Raw genomic sequence first — 10803 nt, 5'->3', positions numbered from 1 at the left:
TCTGTCATCTTTATGTATGCTTGGGGCTTGACAATGACAAAAGGAGACTGGTTTTATAACTAACTTGCAAAAATGCATAAAACACAAGCCATATATAGAGTGTTGTTTACCTTTAAAAGCACTATAAGCATTCAACATCCTTTCAAACGTGTATATATGTGAATCAAGTTCCTCTCTTAACTGTGGATTAAACAGATAAATATTCCCCCCCACCCCTGCTTACATCCACAGTTTTACTTTCTGCAGATCAAGTTACCCAGGTCAGCCATAGTCCTGAAGCAGATCATCTGCTTTCTGATGAAAATATCATCAGAAGACCAATAGGAACCAAGTGCTACCTCACAATGCCTACATGATTTCCTCACTTCATCTCATCACATAGACATTTTGTCATCTCAAATCATCACAAGAAGGTGAGTACAGTAAAATATTTTGAGAGAGACCACATTCATATAACTTCTATTACAGTATATTTTAATTGTTCTATTTTATTATTATTTATGGTTGTTTATCTCTTACTGTGCCTTATTTATAAATTAAACTTTATCATAGGTATGCATATATAGGAAAAAAACATAGGATACATTCAGTATTACCCATGGTTTTGGGTATCCACTGGGGGTCACAGAAAGTCCCCCTCAGAAAGGGGGGCTACTGGAGATGTAAAACTCTACTTCTCTGTTTTTAGTAAGGTGTAAATCTGAATTTGTTGATAAAGCCTCTCTTGCTGGCCTCCATGGAATTAATAAATTATGTTGATAGCTGCAACTTCACAATTTCCAGAGAGTTCATAAACCTCTCAGGACCCTTGTTTTTTCTGTAGGTGGTAAACCCAGATGGAACCAAGCAGGGAGATTTACTTGAACTGGGAATATCGATCTCAGCTGGTCCAGGACTTCTCTTACACCTCTGCCCTTTATGATGTTTCCGTGAGCTCTTTGGTGAATGGGATTGCCTATGAGCCCTTGCTTTCATGACTTTCATTGCTTTCCACTGTCATCTTTCCTTCAAGGTTCTTGAGAAGCCTTTAAAGGTGAGACAGAATACAGCCTATTGAAGGGGTAATTCCTTCACCCTTTTTATGCACAGCTAACTTCAGCTTCTTTTTAAAGACTGCTCATATCTCACCTCCTCTAGGAAATCTTTGATCATCATCTGTCCCTTCTTCTGCTGGGCTATGTCCCTCCTGTAGCATCTTTCACCTGTCTCCATCATAGCACAGCCCTTACATTGTGGGGAAACACGTCTTAATGGACTGTCTCTCTAGATACTGACAGAAAATTTTCCTGCGTTACTTTGTCACGGGTGCCTGGTGACATGTCTGGCATCGTCAGTGATGTGATTTAGCGGTGTGAAGGTGGTCCCATAGTGTCAGCTGAGGAGTCTGTTAAAAGTCATGGCTTAGATTTTGTGCTTTCAGAGAGTTCAGTGAGGCAAAGCCAGAGCTGGACTGGAAGGAAATAAGGAAGCTAAACAGTTTGTAGTGAAATAGGGGTAAAAGAGCAGTAGAGCCTAATACTGCCTAAATATTTGTGTAGCAAAGTCTGTGGCGGAAAAATATTAGTTGCTAGGATAGATGAATGAAATTTCATACTTTATGTAAGATTATCCACTGTGGCAATGGGGTTATATTACCTGATACTGTTTTCTTACATCAAATGTTCTATTTTAACTCCATTATATACATTCAAATGATCAAATATGTTCATAGAGAATTAAAAAAAAAATCCCCCTTTTAGACTGCTATCAGTTTTGGAGGGACTGGGGGTAGGGGAGTGGGTTTGTCCATTAAGTCATGGTAGGGAAGAAGTATATCCCATATATCTAAATCTTCGGGCTCCTTGAGAATCTGCTTCCTGAGCTCCTTTGGCGCCCAAGTGAAGAGCTTATTGGCTACATTTATGACACTATAATGAAATCTAAGATTTACTTTTTCTGATTTTATAATACACTGTTTACTTTTTTTTTCTTTTTAAGATGTTACGTATTTATTTATTTGAAAGAGAGAGAGAGAATCTGAAGCAGACTCCACTGAGCACGGAGCCCAGTGCAGGGCTTGATCTCAGGACTGCTAGATCATGACCTGAGCCAAAATCAAGAGTTGGAAGCTCAACTGATTGGGCCAGTTGGTACCTCACACTGTTTGCTTTTAAGGATTGTTAAATAAATTTAAAATTTAAATTATTGATCTCTTGGGAACTAGTACAATAATTGGCACATAGAAAGTATTCCATAAATATTTGTCATTATTTTTCTTAGAGATCCACCTAGAGCAGCCATATGGTAGTTCTTTTTCTCCAATGAATAATGGTAGTTTATTTTCTTCCTACTTACCATTCTCTAAGGCCATTTTAAAACACTGCATTTGGATAAGATTATTTGGAAGATCTACACTTTTGACATCTTTCTTTTGTTCTGGTTGCTTCATGTGAGTTCTTTATTCCTAGAGTAGAGTAGAATGTGAGGAAATCTGTGGATATAGCTAGGATCAAAAAACTTCCAAAGAATAATCTTGTCTACACATTGGCAATGAGGAGGAGCTGATCAAAACCAAATTTAATGGGACAAATTTCAAGAGGTCACTTTATATTTCTTTTCACTTAGTGTAGGCATTTCCATCTCTATCTCATTGCCTCAGGCAAATCCCTTGATCCAATTCATAAATATGGTGTATCTGTGGAGAAAGGTGAGGGTTGAGATCTTAAGCAACACACTATGAAGTTGGGTTATTAAAACTATACACCTCAGACAATGGTTTGACATTTGAAGAGACTCTGATGGAAAGACTGAAAAAGTGGTTGAGATCAATTTAACTATTTTTTGTTTGCTCTGCAGTGAAGAAAATGATGTTCACAGTACTCTGGTAAAAATATTTTGAAGTAAGCAGTCTGTTAGGAGTGTGAATGACACTTAGCACTAAGTAATACAAAAGAAGTCTAAAAAAAAAAAAAAAAACCAACCCAAGAAAAGTCACCCCAATTTAGCCCTAAGGCTTGTAGGCACTGAGGTACAACTATTTTAAGAACAGACATGCACACTGAATTTCTTCTCACAGAACCTCTTGTGAATTAAGCTCTGACATCTCATTTTTAGATCTCATTTAAGCTGGCTTAACACTAGTGAATCAAAGTGCTGACCTAGCTTTGAACGAGTATTCTCGTGTATTACTTAGGGCAGTGCTTTATACCAGATTTTTACACCAACAAAACTGTTTCCATTTGGGTGCCCACAGAAACAGATTCTGAGACAGTTTCTTAATGTGAAATAACTTATTTGAGAAATGTATGAAACACCAGTAAGGAAGTGGAGAAGTAAGACAGGGAAGGGAAGACAGCCAATATAAGATAAGTACGTTATCAAGTCAGTTAACTATTAATGTCGCTGACACTTAAGTCTGGGTAATGGTGGAGGATAGACACCGCAGAGATCTCTCACCTCAGGGATGAGGAATATTTATATCTGTATTGGTCAGCTTGGGCTGACATAACAAAATGCCATAGATTCGGTGATTTAAAAAATGGGAACTTATTTCTTGCAATTCCAAAAGTTAAGAGGTCCAAGATTAAAGTGCAGAATAAATCAGTTCCCCAGTAAGGGTGTGCTTCCTGCCTTGCAGATGGCCACCTTCTCCCTGTGTGAAGACAGTGTGAGCACACAGTGAGAGACAGAGTGTGAGGACAGGGGGGTAGGGGGTAGGAGAGATAGTAAGCGAGCTTTCTGGTGTCTTTTATAAAGTCACTAATCCCATCATGAGGGCCCCACCCACATGAGATTATCTAAATCTAATTACTTTCCAAAGGCCCCTCTCCAAATATCACATTGGTGTTTAAGGATTCAACATATGAATTGGGGAGGGGGGTAAAATTCAGGCATAGTAATATCCACAACTTTCCTATCTCTATACCTATCTTCGTGGAGGCGGAGAAAATTAAGGCCATCCCACCTCAGGTTTAGCTGATGTGGGTAACAGAGGCAGAAGAAAATCATTAAAATTCCTTACCTACTGACAAGCCCTTGAAACAGACAGAGTGGCTCTCCCCTGGGGACTTAACTGCCCTCACCTTGAGATTTTGCTAAGGACAATCCTAGCCTGACCAACCCCCTACCCCAACAGGTCCGACCAGGATACTATAAGTCTACTTTAACAATTCCTTTATCTCTAAACCTCCAAGATAGTGTCGAGAATCATTCCCAAGTATATGGCCCACTGATATACATCTAAAGGGTCTCATGAGAAGATTTTTATTATTGGTAATAAATAACCTTTCTCCCAACAATAGCTAGCCCCTTAAGGTCCTGGAGACCTTGCTTCCAAAAGTCCTTGGAGACTTACATCATCCATAATCCCCTTTGTCCTCACCCACCGCCGAGTCCACCCCTACTCTGCCTTTAAAAACTCTTACTGTAATCTGGTTCGGGGTCCAAGTCCCTACTCTGCTGTGTCGGGTATACTTGGGCCCAAGCTTAAGCTTGTCAAATAAACCCTTGTGTGATTGCATCAGTGCTTGGCTCCTTGGCGGTCTCTCAGACTCGAAAACTCGGACATAACATCTCTATCTTTATCTCTTTCTACTTATCTATATTCTCTCTTCTTCTCTCTCCATGCCCCCTTTCTCTACAGTGCTGTGTATTTAATTCTTCATTCCCCTTAGGCATTGGAGGAGGGCTGCTCCAGAGGTTAATTCCAGGAACTTCTATGTTACTATCCATTCAGGCAGAATGGGCTCTCATTAGATTCAGAGAAAAGCCCTCAGACAATGAGATTCAGAGAAATAGGTGAAAGTTGGCTCATAGACACCAAAGGTGCCAGCATAAATTGTTACCCCCGAGGGACTTACTCTGCATTTACTATAGTAACTGTTTGGTTTCTGGGATGGCATTCCTTAAAGGTGTGAAACTTAATTAAAGTTTTGTATTTTAAGATAAAAATAAATGTAAAATGTACATTTTGTTTCATAATATATTTAAAATTAATTATGGGGGCACCTGGGTGGCTCACTGGGTTAAGCCTCTGCCTTTGGCTCAGGTCATGATCTCAGGGTCCTGGGATCAAGCCCCGCATCGGGCTCTCTGCTCAGCAGGGAGCTTGCTTCCCTCCTCTCCCTCTGCCTGCCTCTCTGCCTACTTGTGATCTCTCTCTCTCCGTCAAATAAATAAGTAAAGTCTTAAAAAAATTAATTATGAGAATGAAATTACATTAAAAATTACTTAACCTTTTCCTCCAACATAAAAATAATTTAAAAGGAAAAGAATGTCTTAGCCTGGCTTCCCTTGAATGTAGAGACTAAGACAAGTCTTGCATGTAAGTAGTTTCTTTAACTGCAGGAGCCAGAGGGATGACCATCAGGAAGTAAAGCCAAAATAAAGATAAGTTATCAAGTTGGCTATTGGTGTGGATTGACTAGGGTTAATCTTGCTGGGCTTTTCTGGGGAACCTATGAAATACCTTCCAAAACTGCCCTGGTGGAACTGAGAGATGCAAGTCTTTATCCATCATCTTTTGTTCCTTGGTGGCCAGTGGTAACCGCATAGGCATTAACTGTGGTCTCCCCAAGGTGGTGCATGCCTGAGACTTGATCAAATGTAGAAAAGCTTGGGGGCAGGACAAAGGGGCAAGAAGTACAGGCTGGGGTGGGGAGCTGTCAGGTTACATTTGAGGAAGTTGGTAGAAACCTGAAGAGAACTGGTTGTAGTAGTTGTGGCTGAAGTGATTTGTGAGTGTGTATATGTCGGGGGGAGGTGGATAAGAAGATGTGTAATGGTACATATGACGTACCCATACAGTGATGCCTCAGGAACATGGGGACCAGGAGTTGGGATGTGAGAAAGGGCATGACCCACAGTGTTGTGTGGGGTTATTGATACATTATCCTTTTGCCAACATCCAGCACTGCTATGCAGAATTCAGATGCTTTCACACTGTGCTCTTTCTGCCAAAGAAAAAAAAAAAGTGATTCAAAATGCATTTTTAAATTTTACCTCACAAACACCTATTAATTTTATATTGTTGTGTACATTTAATTTGTTAGTCCCTCAAAGTTATTTATTAGAGTCGTAATAATTATGACCATTGAGATCTGTTAATAAAGACTCAAAATATAAAAATCTTTTCTTTCAAAATATAAAAACATTAATATTATGAAAACATATATGTATATGCTACATAAAACAGAACAGAATAATGTAATTATTTATAAGGAGTCTTCAGTTTGATTCTGTTCTCATCATGACCCACATCTTCACCGTTTGTTGGTAGTGGAGTTCTATTTTCCCAGTATTCACAGAAGAGGTGATGAAGAGATAGTCTAACTCCAGCTCTGCTGGCAGCTATGGCTCCCTCCAGTCAGAGACACAGAGCAAACTGGGAGAACATTTATAAGAGCAAGTATTTAAATGTGTGGTGCAATAACGTAATCAATACCACATCAGCTGCTGTCCAACCCAGTAGTCTGTGAAATGGTCAAGCACAATATTGGACCCAGAGGAAATCGAAGGAGAGCCACTGATCAAAGAATGCTCTTTTTTGTTGTTGTTGTTATTATTACAGAAAGACATAAAAATGCACATAAATAAACATTTAAGTATTTGATTTAAATGTTTGGTTTTGTTGGTTTAAATATATCATGAGTTTCATTATGTCAAGCAGAGGAGTCTTTTTATTTTATTTTATTTTATTTTTTCACAGAAGTCTTTTTAAATCGAGATTCTGAAAAACCTTTCAACTTGTGTGATTTGAAGAAAGATAACTGGTACTGTTTTTTTAGTCATTCTTGATAATTATTACTATTGAGTTCTAATGAAGAGAATTAGAAAGTATTCCCCTACTTGAGACTCCTTCAAATCAGCAGGTATATAGGACTTCCTCATCCGTAAAATAGGTATTATAATTGTGTCTTTGGTTTAATATACATAATGAGATTAGAGCAGTACCTGGAACTTAGAAAGCTCTCAGCAAATGTTAGTTATTAATCTTATTATGTTTGTGTACTACAACCTGGGCTATTAGATACTTATCTAAATGTAGGTAGTTAAAAACATCCAAACATTCCAAGCAGATTACAAGCTGAATAAAAATATCATTAGCAACACAATAACTATCTTTAAACCCCAAACTTTAAAATCAGAGATAATGTCTGATTAAAAAACCAGGGGCACCCGGGTGGCTCAGTCAGTTAAGCATCTGCCTTCAGCTCAGGTCATGATCCCAAGGTCCTGGAATTGAGCCCCACATTGGGCTCTGTGCTCAGCAGGGAGTCTGCTTCTCCCTCTCTCTCTGCCCCTCCTTCCGTTCATGCTCTCTTGCTCTCTCTCTCTCTCTCAAGTAAATAAGTAAATATTCTTAAAAAAAAAAACAACCCAATAATATGGAAATTCTAGGAAACATCCTCAATAATCCCTCAGATAGTCTCAATGTATATTTTCCAAAATGAAGCAGATCAGGGGCAAATTCCTTCATTTATTCAGCAGATCTTTCGTGAGTTCCTAAAATTTGCCAATGTATTAGGTGTAAAAGATTCATCAGTAATTAAGACAGAGTCTCTGACCTCAGTGACCTTAAATGAGAAAAACAAGACAATGAAAAAGTAAGTAAACACATAAACAAAGTAATTATGGATTGTAATAAGGATTAAAAAAAAAACAGTGATGAGAGATGATAGCTGTGGGAAGACATTCTAAATGGAGGTCAGTGAAAATTTCTCCGAGGAGGTGATATTTGGGCCAAATTTAAAGATAAGAGTACACCAGTCAAGTGAAATAATGGGGGTCAGAGTCATAGGAAGCATTTAAAATAGAAAGACCAACAAATACAAAGGCATAGCAGTAAGAGAAGGTTTGGTGCGTTCAAGCAATAGGAAAACCATATACTTGGGCTATCATGGAGTAAAGGAGAAAATTGTATGGAGGGAGGTTGAAGAGGAGGACAAACCCACGGTTAAGAATTTGGCTTTATTCTGAGAGAAATGGAATGCCACTGAAGAGTTTTAAGCAAGGGGTAATATAATCTAAATTATGTTTTAAAACATATGGCTATTTTATGGAAAATGGGTAGCTGGTGTTGTTGGAAGTGTGATGAAAAGAAGAGCAATGCAGTGACTCTGGAAGTAGTATCGGGGAGAGATCCTGGTGCTCTGGAATGTGGTGGTTGTACAAATGGAGAGCAGTGAACTGACTTGAGATGTATATTGGAGCTGGAACCAACAAGACTTGCTGACAGATAATAGGGGATGGAGAAAGAAAAAATTCATTGATTCTGGCTTGAATGACTCAGAGGACTGTGATTCTGTCTCCTGAAATGGGAAAGGGGGTAGGGGAGGGGCTATGTTTTGCTCTTATGAGGTGCCTATTACATGTTCTAGGAGTTTTCTTTTCTTTTCCATTTATTTATTTATTTATTTGTTTGTTTGTTTGTTTGTTTGACAGACAGAGATCACAAGTAGGCAGAGAGGCAGGCAGGGGGTGGGGAGTGGTGGGAAGCAGACTCCCTGTTGAGCAGAGATCCTGATTTGGGGCTCGATCCGAGGACCCTGGGATCATGACCTCAGCTAATTGAAGAGGTTTAACCCACTGAGCCACCCAGGCGCCCCTAGGAGTTTTCAATTAGGCAGTGGTGAGGTCTGGATTTAGATCGAGGTATACAGTTGGAAACTGTTACCCTAGATGGTATTTAAAAGTGTGGGACTAAATGTGACCATCAAAGGATGCTGCTGAAGAAATAATTATAGCAACAAAAAAAGTGAGCAAGGACTTGGCAATAAAAGTTTTTGGTGACTTAATAGATTGGAAAGTTTGAAGAGTGAATTAAAAATAAAGAAGCAGATACAGATGACTCATTTAAGGAGTTTTGCTGTGAAGGAAGGAGAGAATGAAAGTGTTTGCTGGATTCAAGGAGGTATGTGGTTAAGGGAGTTTTGTTTTTTTAAGATGGGAGATAGAAAAAATACGTACTGATGGGAATGATCTAGCAGAAGCGGTGGATGGATAGCAGTGCTGAACTGACGGCAAAAATCCTTGAGAAGGTGAGAGAGTTGGAATAAAAGCACATGTGGAAACAATTGTTTTGATAGGAATAAAGACACTTTTAAAACTGAAAACAGAGAAAACATGTGTAGAGATGATGATGGCACCATGATGGAATTCCGATTGAGTACTTTCTATTTTTTTCCAATGACTTTGAGGAAAGACCCTTACCTGAGAAGGTTAGAGAAGGGGTTTGCTGAGAAAGTTAGGTCATTTTAAGAAAGTGGGGAAATGAAGTTACTTGGGAAAGTTGCTAGGAACTGATGACCAATCATTTTATATTTGTTATCATGAAGTTGAGATGAAATCAACAAGCCAATGTGTGCTATTTGCTAGCAGCAAGTAGCCACAGTATGGCAGGCAGACAAAAGGAGGACAACAAGAAAGAGTTGTTGTTTCAGTTAAATACAATGAAGCTATGATGAGGACGTTGAGGGAGTCTCCAAGAGCATGAATTTAGTCATGGACCCCAGGATCTAGCCTGAATGAGAAGGAAAGTAAAGACAGAAAAGTGGTGAAAAAAAATAATGAAACTATGGATGGAGATCATGGTGATGTAGAAGAATTAATGAAGTGGATGCTCTAGGGGAGTGAGCTGGAAGAGAAGGTTTCCAATGGGGATTTTGGTGGTGATGAATTTACAGACAAATGCAAGGTCTTGGTTATAACAGTAGGAGTGGATGGCTAAGATGGCAGAGAAGTGTTTGAAAGTGAAATCAAAGACCTAGTAAGTAAACTGGAATTTTTGGTGAGTCATTCATATGGCTGCTGAAATTCCAAGGAATGATGAATGGTGTAGGGTGGAAAGAATGTAGGTAGTCAAGTAAAAATATCATCAATAACTGAGAGGTCCTTCATAAGTAGAACCATAAAGGAGAGAAACAAGAATGTGGGTGGCATAGCAAGATGGCATAGCTTCAAAGGAATTGTGGGTTTTGAAAGCTTTTGGAGAAATAAATGGTTTAGAAGCAGCAATATGGATCAAAAAGGACACTTTTCAGGTGTTTAGGCTTCTTTCTGGTCTCTGAGACAGCTACAGAAAACAATTTCAGATTAGTAGAGGGGAAAAGGGGCATGGATGAAGAAAGCACATTTCTAGTAGCTGGTTATAGACTTTTTTTTTAGATTTCATTGCAGAGGGCAAAATATCTCCTTAGAAAACAGTGGGGGATATCTCTGTTATTTTTAGTCTGAATTCTGAATGACTGTAGACATAGAGCCTGTATTAGCATTCTCATATAAGAAATTGGTCACAACACATACTTGTATGAGAAAAGAATAGCATGGGGTTGGAAAAAATAAATGGACAATAAAAGAAGTAAAGAGAGGTAAGAGGCTAGGGGCTTCACTAATTCTTAGTGAGGGAATTTAATATCAGGATCTCATTGTTTATTTATAGTTTTTATGTCATTATGCTAACATATATACAATAACCTTTTAAATTTCAATTTCCTAATGTTGGATTCAGTTACTCTCAATAACTTTTTGCTTTTCTTCTCCCTAGGGTCCCAAGATAAAGAATACCTCCCAATACTGTTAAATATAGATATCTGGACTGAATTGAACTTATATGACAATTGCAGTCAAGATTCTGGAACTCAGAATAGGCAAACCAGGTAAGCTGTGTCAATTTTAGAATGTTGTTTTAATAAGGCTTCTTCCTGTCTGGGTTGGCTACATTTTACATATACAATCACTAGGCTGTGAGTATGAAGAATTATTGCCATGACAACCAGGACTGAATGACTTGTCTTTCAGAAATGGTAACAACTCAGCATGTTGGTA

At 38.6% G+C, this 10803-nt stretch overlaps 1 long non-coding RNA gene across 2 annotated transcripts in view; it reads left to right on the top strand.

The window, feature by feature from the left end:
* The first annotated feature begins 266 nt into the window (after positions 1 to 266).
* The window catches only part of LOC116876600, a 134919-nt gene continuing 124382 nt past the window's right edge, over positions 267 to 10803 (top strand). For both annotated transcript variants that reach the window (XR_004384428.1, XR_004384427.1), the window contains exons 1-2: positions 267 to 413; positions 10523 to 10634. This is a non-coding gene — a long non-coding RNA (uncharacterized LOC116876600). The remainder of the gene's footprint in view (positions 414 to 10522; positions 10635 to 10803) is intronic.

This window comes from Lontra canadensis, unplaced genomic scaffold (assembly GCF_010015895.1).
Source record: "Lontra canadensis isolate GAN:19392208 unplaced genomic scaffold, GSC_riverotter_1.0 scaffold46, whole genome shotgun sequence".
NCBI classification, from domain to species: domain Eukaryota; kingdom Metazoa; phylum Chordata; class Mammalia; order Carnivora; family Mustelidae; genus Lontra; species Lontra canadensis.
Note: the sequence above shows the minus strand (reverse complement) of the source record. Positions and strands in the feature narration are given on the sequence as shown.